This window comes from Phalangium opilio, unplaced genomic scaffold, assembly GCF_054372755.1.
Source record: "Phalangium opilio isolate 3A_F unplaced genomic scaffold, DU_Popi_V2 ptg000039l_1, whole genome shotgun sequence".
NCBI classification, from domain to species: Eukaryota; Metazoa; Arthropoda; class Arachnida; order Opiliones; family Phalangiidae; genus Phalangium; species Phalangium opilio.
The window spans coordinates 2,205,190-2,223,420 of NW_028324162.1; the positions used below are offsets into that span (position 1 = coordinate 2,205,190).

The 18,231-nt window shown below is 34.2% G+C and overlaps 1 long non-coding RNA gene across 3 annotated transcripts; it reads left to right on the forward strand.

The window, feature by feature from the left end:
* The first annotated feature begins 716 nt into the window (after positions 1-716).
* LOC149681237 (uncharacterized) lies at positions 717-2,948 on the forward strand. Of its 3 annotated transcripts, none has more exons than XR_016365571.1 (4): positions 717-919; positions 991-2,165; positions 2,240-2,633; positions 2,701-2,948. It is a non-coding gene; the product is annotated as an uncharacterized LOC149681237 (long non-coding RNA). The 3 variants fall into 3 exon arrangements; XR_016365572.1 differs by having other exon boundaries at positions 991-1,136; positions 1,269-2,165; positions 2,240-2,948; XR_016365570.1 differs by having other exon boundaries at positions 2,240-2,948.
* Positions 2,949-18,231: the final 15,283 nt, after the last annotated feature.

Here is an 18,231-nt window from a genome sequence, read left to right on the forward strand (position 1 = left end):
GTAGTATAGAGCCGCACTTCCTACCTCCGTAGGTGTAGAATGTAGGTGTAGAGTGTAGGTGTAGAATTTCAAGGTCACCCTCTCGCCACGCCCACTTGGGAAACAGCGCCCCCTGGAAAACTCGCGCGCGCCCCCTGGCGCGCCCCCTCGCGGGAAAACTCCCGCGCGCCCCCTGGCGGCTGCGCCCCCTCGCGGGAAAACTCGCGCGCCCCCTCGCGGGAAAACCCTGCGCGGGAATCTGGCAGTCCTGTCTACAACTGTCTCTGTGACGTCATTGGCGGGAAAATCTACAACTGTATTTGTGACGTCATTGGCGGGAAAACACCGTGCGCCGCCTATTGGGAAACTCCTCCCTTCTACAACTGTATCTGTGACGTCATTTGAAGAATTGTATTTGTGACGTCATTGATAAGAGACGAGAATGGATAGCTTTAAACGTACATGGCCAAGGGTTAATGATAGGCTGGAAGTTGCGCAATCCATTGTAATTTTTAGTTTGACTCAAAATTTTAACCTTTTTTTTCAAGGAGTTTATTTTGATTATGGTATTGTTTTTAATGGTAATTAAAAGTCAGTCTCTTCTACAACTGTGACGTCATAGATAAGAGACGATAAAAACTTTAAACGTACATTGCCAAGGCTTAAATCTTCTACAATTGTAGCTGTGACGTCATTGATAAGAGACGAGAATGGATAGATTTAATACATTGCCAAGGGTTAATGATAGGTCTCTGCTGGATGGTAATTAAAAGGTACACGTAAAAGCGTAATTAATATATAAGAAATTCATCTTAGACGCAATAGTAGAAAGCGTAATTAGTCTCTGAATGTAGAGTTATACTTACAAAAGGAACAAAGATTTGTCAGCCCAAACGGAATCAAATACCAGTACTTAGTTTCAAAATACAATCACAGAAAAGTAAGCGTGTGAAAATACTCTCCTTTCAAATCTATCGCATTCAAAACAATACACATTTAATTTTCTATTAGTATCGTACTAAAACCAACGCTGGAGGCAGAGGTTACCCCGTTTACAGACCAACACCAAATGTCAGGACTCGTCCTAACGTGTCTAAACCTAACCTACCTCCAAGTTATAACGAAGTTATCACTGATTCAAAATAAATCACCGATAGGTTAGTAGTGGTTTGAAAGCAATTACCTATACTAAACCAGACTATTTTGGTAAAGATGTCGTACTTGCAATGGTTTAATAGTAGCAAAATTTCTTCCAACATATAAATGTTTAAGGGATTTGTTTTTTCCAGCTAAATCGGCATCGAAATCTGAAAGGACTCGACTTTAATTTGAGCTGTTAGATTGTCATACCTTTTGAAATAACTAGTTTTTCAGGCATTTTCCTCCTGTCGTATGTTTATATTTATTACCAACGTTCCAATCAAGGTACTAGAACCTATTTTGTTATTCCCTATTGAGGACTGATACGGGTGTAGAGTTATACTTACAAAAGGAACAAAGATTTGACAGCTCAAACGGAATCAAATACCAGTACTTAGTTTCAAAATACAATCACAGAAAAGTAAGCGTGTGTAAATACTCTCCTTTCAAATCATTCGTATTCAAAACAATTCACATCTAATTTTTCTATTAGTATCGTACTAAAGTCAACGTTAGAGGCAGAGGCTACCCCGTTTACAGGCCAACACCAAACGCCAGGACTCGTCCTAACGTGTCTAAACCTAACCTACCTCCAAGTTATAACGTTATTACGTAAGGTGGCGAGAAGAAATTCCACCACAGAATTTGTATTAGTCTTAGACGTCGATATGATGCCCAACTATAACCTCCACGAAATGTTCCTGGAGTATGCCTGAGAAAATAGGCTCTTTCTCGAATCTCGAAAAGATGATAAAACTGTTTACGTTGTACCCGCATTCGAAATGAAAGAAATAGCCCAAATACCCAAGGATAAAACGGACAACGTTTGGAAATGATGGGCGCCCACCTCTTTTACATCGAGCTTTGTTGGAAATGTCAGAAACATATTGACTACGAAGCCTGGTATAGAGAACCAATGACTAATAAGTTAGCTGTCATTTTTGAAGTCTTGTGGAGAGATCCTTGGGAACCTTCTTCTTCAGCAGAAATTCAGCGCCTTATCATGATGAAAGGTTTAGACAATATGACTTTAATTTAAAAGTCAAGTAAGACCAAGATACCACCGTGTGTAGAAAGAAGAAACCATCGATAACTAACCCATTGATTGATATCTTTGTAGGTTTGCGAATTACACGTTGTAAGATACTAATTTTCAGTTTTAAATAACGCTTTTTGTCATCCATTATGGCCTGAAAATGGCCAACTCATTCCATAAAGAAAAGGATACCGATCAAGAAAAGAGCCGTATCTTATTTCGACAGTTCAAAACTGAACTAAAGGAAAAATATCCAGACTCCTCCAGGAGGTGCTACTGATCTCGAAGCTTCCATTTACATGAAAAACAAAGAAGTAATTTATCAGGTTAGTTTTAAAGAGTAAGTAAAAAGAAAATCAAATCTACCTTCCATTGTGTATAAAAACACTGGTCCCGGAAGCTTTGGAACAGATTTTGGCTGTTATGAAAAAACTGTCTCCATTGAGGAACTCTATTTAGATAATATAGGAGTTAAATGGTGTATAGTCGTACAAGTTATTCTTATAATGACGTTATTTAATGTAAAGATTTGTATTTTAAAATAGGGATTTTGCTCATAAACTTGCATTGGTTTTGATAAGTAATCCAAATGTACCTTTTCATACTTTGGACCTATCAAATAACCTAAAAGAAGATAAAGGTAATATATTTACTAACGAAAAAAGAAATATCAAAGACAAATAAATAACAACAATAGCTCTTCATTGTATTTCTTAATGAAATATCTCTTGTCAATTAATTGTAAAGAAAAACAGAAAATAAATGTTACCAATAAACATTGTGGTGAACTTTTTATGAGGATATTATTTCTGCATTTTTCATAATAGCGCTGAACTGCCTATCTGTACGAGGTTGAATTCAGGGTTCGTACAAACCTGGGAAACTGGGAAAACTTTCAAAAATTCAGTGTTTTTTCTTCTTGGCGGTCTAGTGTAAACATGTTTTACTGTGCTTTGGTGTGTTTTATTGTAGTTTTGTTGTGGTATAGTGTAGTTTTAGAGTGTTTTATTGTACTTTTATTGTAGTTTTATTGTACCTTAGTGTATTTTTTTGTGTTTTACTGTGTTTTATTGTAGTTTTTTTGTATTTTATTGTAGTTTTATTGTACTTTTAGTGTATTTTATTGTGTTTTATTGTACCTTAGTGTATTTTATTATGGTATAGTGTAGTTTTAGAGAGTTTTATTGTACTTTTATTGTACTTTTAGTGTGTTTTACTGTGTTTTGATTTGGTTTTATTGCGTTTTACTGTGTTATGGTGTGTTTTTATTGTAGTTTTAGTGTATTTCAGTGTATTTTGTTGTAATTTAAGTTATTTGTCATAAATTCACAAAGTTTCTGTAAGACTCAATATCATATTGAACATAATAATACGTGGAACAAAGTATTTAGTTTATTTAGTTTATTATTAGTTTATTTAGTTTATTATTATTATTAGTTTATTATTATTATTAGTTTATTTAGTTTATTATTATTATTTAGTTTATTATTATTATTAGTTTATTTAGTTCATTATTAGTTTATTATTATTAGTTTATTTAGTTTATTATTATTATTTATATATATTGTGCATTTATAACATTAAAGTAAAACGAAATAAATTTCCTTACCTACATCCCCAATATAACTCCAAAATTATTATGATATTTTTCGTTTGAATCAACTAACCATTCCACGAACATCTGTCACGACAAAACGGAAACAGTAGGTGTACCATTTTTGAAACGCTTTTCACCCAATACCAGTTCAATATAAACCAACTAGTTTTTTCTACCTTTGGCTGCATAGTGATAATTTATCTTGGTTTAGTGTAGTTTTAGAGTGTTCTATTGTGTTTTATTATAGATTTATTGTACCTTAGTGTATTTTATTTACTTTTACTGTATTTTATTGTAGTTTTATTGTAATTTTAGTGTATTCTATTGTGTTTTACTGTGTTTTGTTGTAGTTTTATTGTACCTTAATGTATTTTATTGTGTTTTACTGTATTTTATTGTAGTTTTATTGTAATTTTAGTGTATTCTATTGTGTTTTACTGTGTTTTGTTGTAGTTTTATTGTACCTTAATGTATTTTATTGTAATTTTAGTGTATTTTATTATGGTATAGTTTAGTTTTAGAGTGTTTTATTGTACTTTTAGTGTATTTTATTGTGTTTTACTGTGTTTTATTGTAGTTTTATTGTACTTTTAGTGTATTTTATTATGGTATAGTGTACTTTTAGTGTGTTTTATTGTACTTTTTGTGTATTTTATTGTGTTTTACTGTATTTTATTGTAGTTTTATTGCAATTTTAGTGTATTCTATTGTGTTTTACTGTGTTTTGTTGTAGTTTTATTGTACCTTAATGTATTTTATTATGGTATAGTGTACTTTTAGTGTATTTTATTGTACTTTTATTGTATTTTATTATGGTATAGTGTATTTTATTGTGTTTTACTGTATTTTATTGTAGTTTTATTGTAATTTTAGTGTATTCTATTGTGTTTTACTGTGTTTTGTTGTAGTTTTATTGTACCTTAATGTATTTTATTGTAATTTTAGTGTATTTTATTATGGTATAGTTTAGTTTTAGAGTGTTTTATTGTACTTTTAGTGTATTTTATTGTGTTTTACTGTGTTTTACTGTAGTTTTATTGTACCTTAGTGTAGTTTTAGGTTTTCGTGACACCTTAAGCAATATGGTTTTTGTTGGGGCATGCAAAAACATTTTCAAATTTAAAATAGTCTTTTACAACGTGATTACCGTGACACCAATCGGGAATATTGTGCGGTAATTGTGAGGGGCGCGTCATAACATAATTGTACTGTAGAAATGAAAGTTTATAATGTGCTTTAACTCGAAAACCTCTTGTGCCGAAAGATAGTTTAAAATGTTTGAATCGAGACACTCACCGGTTGCAGCGAGTGATTCTTCCAACAGTTGCTGGTTATAGACTTCGTTCAATAAAATACTATTAAGCTAGCTAGGATCCGAGGCTTCGTTATACCTGAAGGTGAATAATATAGCGCCTATACCGTGTTATATTTTGCTCCGTTATAACTAACAGGTGTTTTTATAAAGCGAAAACAAGGTTGGCGTCAAAGATAATTTGAAATATACGTATAACGAATAGGTTGGTTCTCTATACCTCAAGGTGAATAATATAGCGCCTATACCGTGTTATATTTTGCTCCTTTAACAGTTGCTGGTTATAGACTTCGTTCCATAAAATACTATTAAGCTAGCTAGGATCCGAGGCTTCGTTGTACCTGAAGGTGAATAATATAGCGCCTATACCGTGATAAAAATATATTTTTATCACGGATAACCTTGACGTCATACGTATATTTCAAATTATCTTTGACATCAACCAACCTTGCCTTTGCTTTATAAAAACAACTGTTAGTCATGTCTTTATCGAACATACCTTCTCTGTATACCTTGGCTAAAGTAGCGTCGCGCGAAACTTTTAATATACTATACGAGTATGAACTCGCTTCTCGGCATGATCTTTATTCGGGTTGTTTACCAACTCATATCGCTACTGAACTGGAAGAATCACTCGCTGCAACCGGTGAGTGTCTCGATTCAAACATTTTAAACTATCTTTCGGCACAAGAGGTTTTCGAGTTAAAGCACATTATAAACTTTCATTTCTACAGTACAATTATGTTATGACGCGCCCCTCACAATTACCGCACAATATTCCCGATTGGTGTCACGGTAATCACGTTGTAAAAGACTATTTTAAATTTGAAAATGTTTTTGCATGCCCCAACAAAAACCATATTGCTTAAGGTGTCACGAAAACCTAAAACTACACTAAGGTACAATAAAACTACAGTAAAACACAGTAAAACACAATAAAATACACTAAAAGTACAATAAAACACTCTAAAACTAAACTATACCATAATAAAATACACTAAAATTACAATAAAATACATTAAGGTACAATAAAACTACAACAAAACACAGTAAAACACAATAGAATACACTAAAATTACAATAAAACTACAATAAAATACAGTAAAACACAATAAAATACACAAAAAGTACAATAAAACACACTAAAAGTACACTATACCATAATAAAATACACTAAAAGTACAATAAAACTACAATAAAACACAGTAAAACACAATAAAATACACTAAAAGTACAATAAAACACTCTAAAACTAAACTATACCATAATAAAATACACTAAAATTACAATAAAATACATTAAGGTACAATAAAACTACAACAAAACACAGTAAAACACAATAGAATACACTAAAATTACAATAAAACTACAATAAAATACAGTAAAACACAATAAAATACATTAAGGTACAATAAAACTACAACAAAACACAGTAAAACACAATAGAATACACTAAAATTACAATAAAACTACAATAAAATACAGTAAAAGTAAATAAAATACACTAAGGTACAATAAATCTATAATAAAACACAATAGAACACTCTAAAACTACACTAAACCAAGATAAATTATCACTATGCAGCCAAAGGTAGAAAAAACTAGTTGGTTTATATTGAACTGGTATTGGGTGAAAAGCGTTTCAAAAATGGTACACCTACTGTTTCCGTTTTGTCGTGACAGATGTTCGTGGAATGGTTAGTTGATTCAAACGAAAAATATCATAATAATTTTGGAGTTATATTGGGGATGTAGGTAAGGAAATTTATTTCGTTTTACTTTAATGTTATAAATGCACAATATATATAAATAATAATAATAAACTAAATAAACTAATAATAATAAACTAATAATGAACTAAATAAACTAATAATAATAATAAACTAAATAATAATAATAAACTAAATAAACTAATAATAATAATAAACTAATAATAATAATAAACTAAATAAACTAATAATAAACTAAATAAACTAAATACTTTGTTCCACGTATTATTATGTTCAATATGATATTGAGTCTTACAGAAACTTTGTGAATTTATGACAAATAACTTAAATTACAACAAAATACACTGAAATACACTAAAACTACAATAAAAACACACCATAACACAGTAAAACGCAATAAAACCAAATCAAAACACAGTAAAACACACTAAAAGTACAATAAAAGTACAATAAAACTCTCTAAAACTACACTATACCATAATAAAATACACTAAGGTACAATAAAACACAATAAAATACACTAAAAGTACAATAAAACTACAATAAAATACAAAAAAACTACAATAAAACACAGTAAAACACAAAAAAATACACTAAGGTACAATAAAACTACAATAAAAGTACAATAAAACACTCTAAAACTACACTATACCACAACAAAACTACAATAAAACACACCAAAGCACAGTAAAACATGTTTACACTAGACCGCCAAGAAGAAAAAACACTGAATTTTTGAAAGTTTTCCCAGTTTCCCAGGTTTGTACGAACCCTGAATTCAACCTCGTACAGATAGGCAGTTCAGCGCTATTATGAAAAATGCAGAAATAATATCCTCATAAAAAGTTCACCACAATGTTTATTGGTAACATTTATTTTCTGTTTTTCTTTACAATTAATTGACAAGAGATATTTCATTAAGAAATACAATGAAGAGCTATTGTTGTTATTTATTTGTCTTTGATATTTCTTTTTTCGTTAGTAAATATATTAGTAGTAAGTTACCACACTTTTAGGCATGCAAATTAGCCGAAAATGATCCAAATTTGCATAATTCAGAAATCCCACTTTTAACCATGCCTGAAATGATCAAAATTTGCATATGCGCTCAGAATTTGTATTAGCACACCTGTCAATCAAAAATGTTAATAAAAGCAATTAGTAAATTGATGAATACGTCATTAGCAATAAATAACTCGACAAGTAAACATGGCGATGTTAGCACCCGCTTACGATTCCTTTTACATTACTTTACCTAGTAATGCCTCCATGCAATTATATCCTGAAAATACTAAAACAAGTTATAGAACGGAACTACCTACAACGTATAATTTATCGGATGGAAATTGGGAGGTTGGATTGTCGGAAATAAATATGCCTTCAAAGTGGGACAACATCACTGATTGTTTTGATGAATTTGTCGTTAGATCGGTGGATCTTGATTATGAGTATGAAATTGGGGAAGGGGGTTGTGGTAAATTGGGTAATATAGTTAGGGGACCGAACGACGAACCTACAAGTATTTACCAAAAATTATTCGAAACGTTTAAACAGTCAATAACAACAAAAGCTAGGGATGATATAAATTTTGAACTAATGATGAAAGAGGGAATGACATTTATGCAAATTAAAATTAACGGAGACAAACAAACGGCTATTAAGTTTCCTAAAGAATATGGAAAAGTACTTGGAATAGCGGAATTAGATTGGGATCGATGGATTGTTCGGGAAACATATATAGCTAGTAATCCTTTAGACACTGCACGGGATCAATTAGATACCAGAAATTTGGGTAAATTCCAAGTCAAACAATTTGTTCCAAGGGACCGAAATAGACCCGTTGACGTAAATAAAGATGTTAATAAAGCATCAATCGAAACGAAAGCTTATACGATACCTCACGGTACGTATGAAAGTATAGATACCGTACTCGAAGCAATGAAAATGGTTTTACCCGAATCGAAACGAAAATATTTCGATTTTGTGTATAATAAAACAGGAACAGTAACAATCAAATGCGGGGTTGGAATTGTTAAAGAGAACACCCCATGGCATAAAATTACCGTAAATGAGGCAAAATATATGGATTATTTTTCAATTACATTTCCAAAAGATAATCCCGGATTAGGTTACATGTTGGGATTTGATAAGAGTCAAGTAGACACTCCGTTGAGGAACAATACGGAAAGTAAACATCTCGGAGATATAAATAGAGGTGTACAAACTTTATTCATTTATACGAGTCTCATATACCCCCAGGTAATAGGTGACTCTTGGGGTGGGCTTTTACGTACAATTCCAAGACCTGAAAACAGTCGAGATAATAAACCTCACGTGTTAACATTCAATCCAATTAATTATTATCCAGTACGTACACCCAATTTTAATTTAGTTGAGATAGATATAACGACAGATTCGGGAACGAAAATTCCATTTAAACTCGGAAAAACTGTTACGACTTTACATTTTAGAAGGATCCGTAATCACTAATAATGTCTGTACGGAATAGATATTATAATTATTATTTACAACAATCGGGCAGGCGTTTGTTGGACCAGTATTTCAAAGAGGAAACGGTTTGGGATCTATATTTAAGAGTTTAGTTCGGTTCATAACCCCCATACTCAAACCAGCAGCAAAAGCTGTTGGACGAGAAGCGATAGGTGTCGGAAGTAGATGGTTCGGCGACATATCAACGGGAGCAGATCCTAAAAGCTCTTTCAAAAAGAATATTAAAATTGCGGGGTCTAATTTATTACATAAAGCGGGTGATAAAATAGGGGAAGCGCAATTTGGGAGTGGAAGACGTAAAAGAAGAAGAAGAACCAGTAAGCTAGGAAAGAGAAAAGTGAGAAGAATAAGGAAGAAGACTGATTTTTTAGCTTAAAGAAGTACCCTTAAAAATCAAAGGGGGGTATAAAAGTAGGGAATTTACACGAGTAGTAAATAGTTTACGTTTAAACAGTGACAAATAAAGTTATTCAAAAATGGAAGGAATGATGTCGGAATTAGATTTTTTCGCTAAACCCGTCACTAATTTGAATATTGTGGCCAGTAACGACATACAACTACAAACTGTTAATGCTATAACGGATGGTGGTCCATTGGAATTTTTTATTCCCGGAACTCCCGATAGTTATATAGACACTTCAAAAATTAAACTGTACGTTAAGGCTCAAATATTAGGATTTAACACAACTGATAATAAATGGGTAGAAATCGCGGGCAACGATAAACTCGGACCGGTTAATTTAACCTTATGGAGTTTATTTGATCAAATAGAAGTTATGTTTAACGATACTCAGGTTCAAGTCGTGAATAATTTAGCCCCATATATCGCTTATTTCGAAACAATGTTAAATTATGGGAAAGAAGCTAAAGACACGCAATTGGCATTAGAAATGTTTTACAAAGATACAAAACTAACAAATGCCGATTCACACCATGCCGAGAATAGCGGAATGAAATCTAGAAGAACCAGAACCGGAGCATCTAAAATATTTGAAATGATAGGGAGATTACACGTTGATGTATGTAAGATGAACAAGTTCTTATTGAACAACGTTGATATAAAGTTTAAATTTATTAGATCAGCGGATACTTTTCCAATAATTTATCAACCTGGCGCTGCTGCTGCTGATCCAATTACTAATTATAAAATCGTTATTAAATCAGCTTCTTTATTTGTACGGAAAATAAAACCAAACTCTGAAATTATGCTAGCGCATGCTATGGTTTTGGAAAAAACACCGTGTGTGTATCCCATTAATCAAACTGTAGCAAAGTATTTTAGTATCGAAGCAGGGAACAGTGACACGATTAAAGAAAACCTATTTTTAGGTAGAATTGCTAATCGAATGATTATCGGATTCGTTAAAACATCAGCCTTCAATGGGCGTATATCTCAAAATCCATTTTATTTCGAACACTTAGATTTGAACTTTTTATCAGTTACAGTAGGGAATAAAAATTATCCAGATCAACCTTTCACACCGGATTTTACTCACGATCAATACTGTAGGGAATACGCTTCCTTATTTACGGCTCTAGATATGTATGGGAAAAATAAAGGAAACTACATTAGTCTTTTTGATTATCCTAGAGGTAACACTTTATACGCTGTTGATTTTACTCCGGAAGAGCAGGCTAGTGCCGAGCATTGTTCTTTAGAAAAACACGGTAGTTTAAGGTTGACTATACGTTTTAACAAAGCACTCACGTTTGCGGTAACAGCCATAGTATACGCCGAGTTCGAAAACGAGTTATTAATAACGAGGGATCGTAACGTTTTGTACAAACTAGAGTGAGAGTATGGACGAGTACGTTTATTTACCAACTCGAAAAGATAATAATCTTCTCGTAACAGTTAGAAATAACAAAAGACACGTAACTATCGTCGGTAATTGTTGGGATTTTAAGGAAATTAAAAAGGTGTTGAAAGAAATATAAAATTAAACGTCTTCAACGAATTAGCGTCAAATGATCGCGTGAAAATCATGAAACAACAACAGTACAATCTCTCCGATAAACAAACTATCGAGATAGCCGAAGCTGGTGATGATCTAATTATTTCCATTTCCGATAATGCGAGAACGGAGTATATGGTTACAATTAGTAACAAAGTATATCAAAACTTATGGTTGCTGGTGGATTATATAAACTTGTTTTTCCAAGACGTCTTACCCCGCTTCCACAGTACCCTACCGGAAAATTTTCAAGTTGAAGGTTACGTATCTGGAACCGGAACAAAGTATATCGACATTCGACAATACGTATGCGAAAATTCGAATATTCATCGCTACGATTTACTGTGGATGGCTACGTGTAAAGGATTTTGTTTAAATAAAACCACGTGGAGTCGATTGAAACAAATAAAACCGGAATTGGACCGGCAATTGGAAATAAAAGCCAATACCAAGGAATTATTCAGAACAATGATTTTGCGAGACATTACCGAAAATTTACTGGAAAAGACCAACTGCTGCGGTAATCTAAATTGCCAAGGCGAAATCGAACACCACGTATCCTGCACCTCAAATTCGAATACTGACTTGAATATCCTACAAGCGATATCGATGTTAAATAAGACGAACCTGAAGAATGAGTTTGAAAAACGATTTGGAGAGAAGAACGAAAATTTGGATCAATTATTTCTTATTATTACTGACAATGTAACGGAATTGAAAAGAGATGTTTTTTACAATTACGTTTGATAAATAAAAAGCTTATTCACAGATGGTTTCTTTCTTTATTTCCCAAATACCTTCAAAGATGGTTAGTAAACGAATAGCGCGTAAAATCGAAAATATATATTACGATCCGCAAAATCCCGCGAGTTTAGGATCGGTGAGAAAATTACAAAAAGCTCTACCAAATATATCAAAGGAAGATATCGAACAATGGTTGATTTCCCAACCCGCGTATACGAAACATAAACCCAGAAGAAAAATATATCCTAGAAACCAAACGTACGTCACTAGTATGAATGAGGTTTTCCAATGCGATTTAATCGATCTACCCCAATTGTCCAAATACAATAACAAATATCGTTACATTCTAACCGTCATTGACGTCTTGTCGAGATACGCGTGGGCTTTACCGTTAAAAACGAAGGGGGCGAAAGAAATCATAAAAGCTCTCGGCACAATCTTTAAGCAACGTACACCTTCGAGGTTAAATTCTGACGAAGGAAGCGAATTTAAAAACAAAAAAGTGCAAGCCTATCTTAAAAGTAAGGATATCCATTGGTACGCTAGTTACGGAAATTTAAAATGCGCCATGATAGAAAGATGGAATAGAACATTGAAAACGCGAATGTTTCGATTAATGACGAGAAATAACAATTATAATTACACGAAACATTTACAAAAAATTGTAAATGGATATAACGCCACTGTTCATTCAACAATCGGTATAGCTCCGAAAAACGTAAATATAAATAACGAACATTTAATATGGAAACGATTATACTACAAGAAGAAACGTACAAGCAACAAGCCAAAATTACGAAAGGGTGATTTGGTGAGAATTACGTCCGACAAAGGCGCTTTTGGTAAAGGATACACTGGATATTGGACGAATGAAATTTTTGTCGTGCATAAAGTACTACTACGTACTCCAACTGCTTACATAATAAAAGACGAAAACGACGAAATAATAAAAGGATCATTCTACGAGCCGGAATTACAAAAAGTTGCTAAATGAACACGGAAGAATTAAACCTTTTTTTAAGCACAGATCCTCGAACGAGACCCTACTTCATAGGAGTGTTCCCGAAAGATATTTTACCCGACCCACCAGAACGGAAACCCTATTGTTTCGTGGTCAATTCGGAACCATCCTCAAACGAAGGATTGCATTGGTTAGGAGTCTATATCGATACTAACGATAACGGTTATTTCTTTTGCTCGTACGGTAAAGACCCTAGTTATTACGGTTTTAATCTATCAAGCTACGCTTCCAATTGGTATTACAATAATTGTCAAATACAGCCGAATAGTTCATTTACATGCGGGGGACACGTTATTTTTGTTTTAACAAGTTTGTGTCACGGATTTTCTTTTAATGAAATAATACGAGAATTGTACGACGTGAAAGATAAACCTTACAACGACGTGATTATTATGTTAAATATGTGTATACATTTATTGAATCAAGAGAAAAAATGAAATAAAATATTTTTTATTTTAAAAAAATTGGTACATTTTCATTTAGACCATTTTATCGGTGTTTTGACTTTTCGCAATTTCATACCAGTAAGGAGACGTCTCGGGCGATAAGGATGACCGTCACCATCATCACCATCATCACCCTCCTCCGCCTCCGGTACACCTCTGGTATATCGTCGATGTCTCTTCGTTTTCGGAGTCGACGTGAGTTTAGGTCGTGGGAATGACTTCTTAATCGTCGAGGGCACCCTCGAGGGTGACCTCGGCGTTGACCTTGAGAGGGCCAGGGGGGTCCCTTGAGGTGATTGTTGTTGCGAAGGAGGCTGTTGCAATACTGAAAACGGATTAGGTGTTAGAAATTGCGGTGGTTGAACGGGTTGTTGTTGTTGTTGAACTTGGAAAACTGGTGGAATATTTGCAACGTTGACGTTAGGAGGTTCTATCAGGCTCTTCATAGTCAAATACTTTTGTAAAGTTAATAAATAATGTCGAAGTTTATCCTCCGAAGAGGTGTTTTGTTTTAAAATCCGACTCATTTCACGATCCAACTCTGTCGCTTCTTTTTCAGCTCCCGATAAAACAGCGGATTCGGGTAGTAATACCATTCGTTTCATCTCGCTAATGAAGTGATGGTAGATATCAATGTCGGTACCAAAGCAGCTATTAACCCGGGTAAAAATCCTCCCGCCTGTTTTATAAGAAGTTTCCGTTTGTTTTTAGCCAGACCTCTTTTATTAGCGATTTTTCTTATATATACTCGATGTTTTTTAATATAAATTCTATCCTTTTCGGGTAAAGGAATATTTCCCTTTAACAAATTATAAAACGTGTTGTGAACGGCTTTGATTTGACTTTGCTTGGCTTTTTTCAGTACCTTGGTTAATTTTCCTCCGCCACTTTGACTGGCGCGTACCAATCCACGAAAAAATGGTAAATGTCTGTGTAACGGATGACGTCCTCTCTTTCGAATTTTTCGTTTAAAATTTCTTTTTAATACTTTTTTTAACAAACTCGATTTACGCTTTCTCTTAACCATTCCAACTCCTCGAACGTTCCAACGCGAAATAAAAGACATACGGAAACGATAAATAGTTTTATATACAAATTTTATTTGTCATCACATACAATAATCATATTTCCTTCATGCGGAAAAATATTTGTTCTTAAACGCAAATCATCGTGAATGTTTTGTTTTAAATCGATACACAAGTAAGAATAGGGAGTACCCTTGGTAACAAAATCATACGCTCTAGTTACGAGGTTTTTATTATTCGGAAATATTTGTCTGCTCAAGTAAGTTATTTGAGACCCGTCTCGCGGATTTTTAAAAACAATTATGTACGAAGAGTTAAGACTAATGGTTCGACTCTCTTTACCTTGACCAAAAAGATTTTGAGTTAAAAGAGCGACGGATAAATTTTTATGATGAGAGCCGACGCAAAATATATTAGCGATATGGGAACTATTATAACAAGAGAATGCCAGATCATCTATTATTAGAAAATTATTAATACTTTCATCCCAAAAGGAAGAATCATCCGGGGGGAGTCCTTCCATAAATTCAATGTTTTTAATTTCTTTTTTCGCAATGTCAAATTTCGGTTGATATTCTTTATAACAGTACACTATCCTGTCCGGAGGTGGTTCGATCAAACAATGGGCGTGTTTCAAAAGGTTAAATATCCACGTCGTTTTACCAGCCATAGTACTACCGGCCAGTAAAATTTGCATGGGGGCTTGGAATTTTATTCTACAAGCATCAAACATTTCTCAAAAAGTTTATTAAAATCGTCAATCCGTTTTTGAAATTGGAGTTTGTTTATTTCTCTCCAATTAACGCGATCTTCGTACGGAATAATAAAAACCACGGGGATATCGTCGAAAGTCACTTTTTTTCTTTTAGAGTTGAAATTCCGTGTTGAAAGCATCTATCGACGATTCGAGAATTAAATCGACGAAACTAGACGTAAACGTTTTGATGGATTCGTCAAAATATTCCACGATTTCTTCCTTTAATCTTCTCTTTTCCCCTTCTTCATCAGCCAGACTCACGTTAGTAATATCGAGTCCGAGAATATAATTACAAAATGGAGCTTGTTTTTGATGCACTTCGTGAGGATTAGTCTCATTCGATCCTCCCCAATCGAATAAGTTATGACAGCTGAAACACATGGTTTTTAAGCCGTCGTTTAAGTAAAAGAGACCCGACGCTGCTAGTTCCGCGGGGATAACTCCCAACTCCGACGAATTGGAAGTCCAATGACCATTGAATGATTTTAAACGTAGACTTTCACGATGCATCTTGCTTTAACGAGTATCCAAACGGATATGTTAAAAAATTGTCCGCGATTATTCTCTTATTAAAAGTCACGCCGAAACTTTTTTTCAGATTTCCTAAAAGTAGTTTCGCGCGAGCTTTGTCACGCACAACGTTAAAGGGGATTTCCAAAGTGTAACTAGTTCCCGGAGTGTCTAAAGCCGATTTGATCGAATCAAAGTTAATTATCTGTTCGTTTTTCCTGTTTAACGAAATTCCTTTCATTTTCGTAACGCAATGCCCGGTATTTGTTTTGTAACTGTACGATTTCGGACCCGAAGTAACGAATTCCGATATATACCCATTTGGAACTTCGTCGGTCCAATCACCCATAAATTGTCCGACGGGTGGAAGAAATTCGTCACTTTCTTTGTGAATAAATATAATACTATCCGTATCGCAGTACAAAACCCTTTCTTTTAATTTATTCAGAGTTCGAAATAATTCGATCCGACCGTACGAACTAACGAAACTCCCCAACACTGCCGATCCTTTGTAATATGTCGGGCAAAAATCTTTTTTGAATTTGTAGGTCATTAAACAAACGTCATCGTCGTTAATTGGCCGCATATCCGTTAATTCCAATGTCGGATCCATTATAATTTTAATGAAATCTTGATAATCCTTGACGAAAACCGATTTTGGTTTATCGTTGTTTAAGCAATGTCGACCCCATAACGAGTTTAAAGCTAATTTCGCCAACGCGCGTAGAGCTGAATTGTTTGTTACATCTTCGGGTCTAATCTCGATATCTTCTCGTTCTTTAATTAGTCTTAAATATTCCGTTTTTTCCTCGTCGGTGGTAACGTTGCGAGGCCAGCCAGAGTTTTGGATTTTTAGTTTCAAAAATGTATTAATGTAACTGCCGAAAAAACCAGGATCTTTATCCTTGATATAGGTGTACCTTTCGGGGTAATGGTGAACCTCGAAGATTTCCAATATAACGTAACCGGTTTCGACCGCCATGTATATTTCTGGGGTGGGCCAAATCCCTTCGAAAGCTCGCTCGGAGTCGTTATGCGCGCAGGCTGTTTGTATATCGTTTTCCACGCAAGTACGACACAAAGCGAAAAATAGTTTTTTTCTGGTTCGAATTGGTAATGCCGGTATGTAAGCGTCTTTCGGAGCTAATATTTTACAAGACATTACCCCAAAGTAATGATTCAAATCGAATGAAAAATCTCTCGTAATAATCTCCGGGTGATTTTTAGGATAGTCTCTGTTTTTACATACAAAGGGGTACAAACTACAAACATCGTAATATAGAATTTTTTCGTTTGGTTTGGTTTTATGATACAGCCTGAAGCATTCAGTACGACCACCGTATAATGCCGATCTTGGTCCTATCGGATCTCGAAAGTGTAACGAATCGCAAAACTTTCTTACCTCGATTCTGTTTTTCAACATTTCGTCAAACTCGCAACTCCATATTCTAACATATTCAGCGTTCGGCGCGTTACACATGATATCATCATCTCGATCCAGAGTTCTCTCGTATAAATTTTTAAACGTATCTTGCAATAACGGATTCCATTCGCCTCCTTTCGTATGTTTCGGACATCCGTGAATAAAATCTCCGTCAAATTGAAATATTATTTCGGGTTGAGAAGAATAACCATCTACCGGGTATCGTCCAATCTTTTTTTCCCCTTCCAACGAGAGAACCGATTGAATTTTTATTCCGCGTTCTTTTTCTTCCCACGCCAACCATTTTAAAGCGGATTTGCTTTGATTGTAGTTATTCCTGTAGCCGTTACACGGTACTACTCCGAGCGTAAATTCTTCCAAGTATTTATGAAGGAAAATATTCGTGCAGGCCCCCGCTATGGTTAAAGCGTTCATATTTAAAACATCGAAACCAGTTTCCTTCTCGAACAATTGTCTAAATTTATCCATACCCTGTTGTAAAACCTTAACATCCATGATAGTATAATATTCCAGTTCTTCGCGTAAATTATAGACCGATTGTCTCGATTTCGTCGCGTACCATTCGAGAAAATCTTTATAATCTTTTTCTTTCATATGTTCCGGTTGAAAATACTCTTTCGGCGGTAGTGGACCGACATAATCCAAAGTTTCTTCGGTGTGGAATATGTAAGGGAAAAATTCTTTTCTATTTTCGCCCAAAGAAAACGTCGCGGGGAACGATCTTAATGGTTGCGAGACGAAATTGAAAGAGTCGATAAATTTCATTTTTTGATTTTTCAAAAAAATGGCCAACATTTTGCTTCCGTCAAAAACAATATCCGGTATGATGTTCAATTTTAATAACCCACGAAGAATAAAGAACGAATCGAACCCTTTACTGTTATGAGCTAACAACGTAATATTTTCAAAAACCGGTTTAGTTGCTTTAAGCCGTTTTGTCGCGTGTTGGAAAACCATTTCTTTCGTCCGGAATAAATAATTTAGAAATTTATCGACGCAGTCGAACCCCCGAAATATCTCGTAC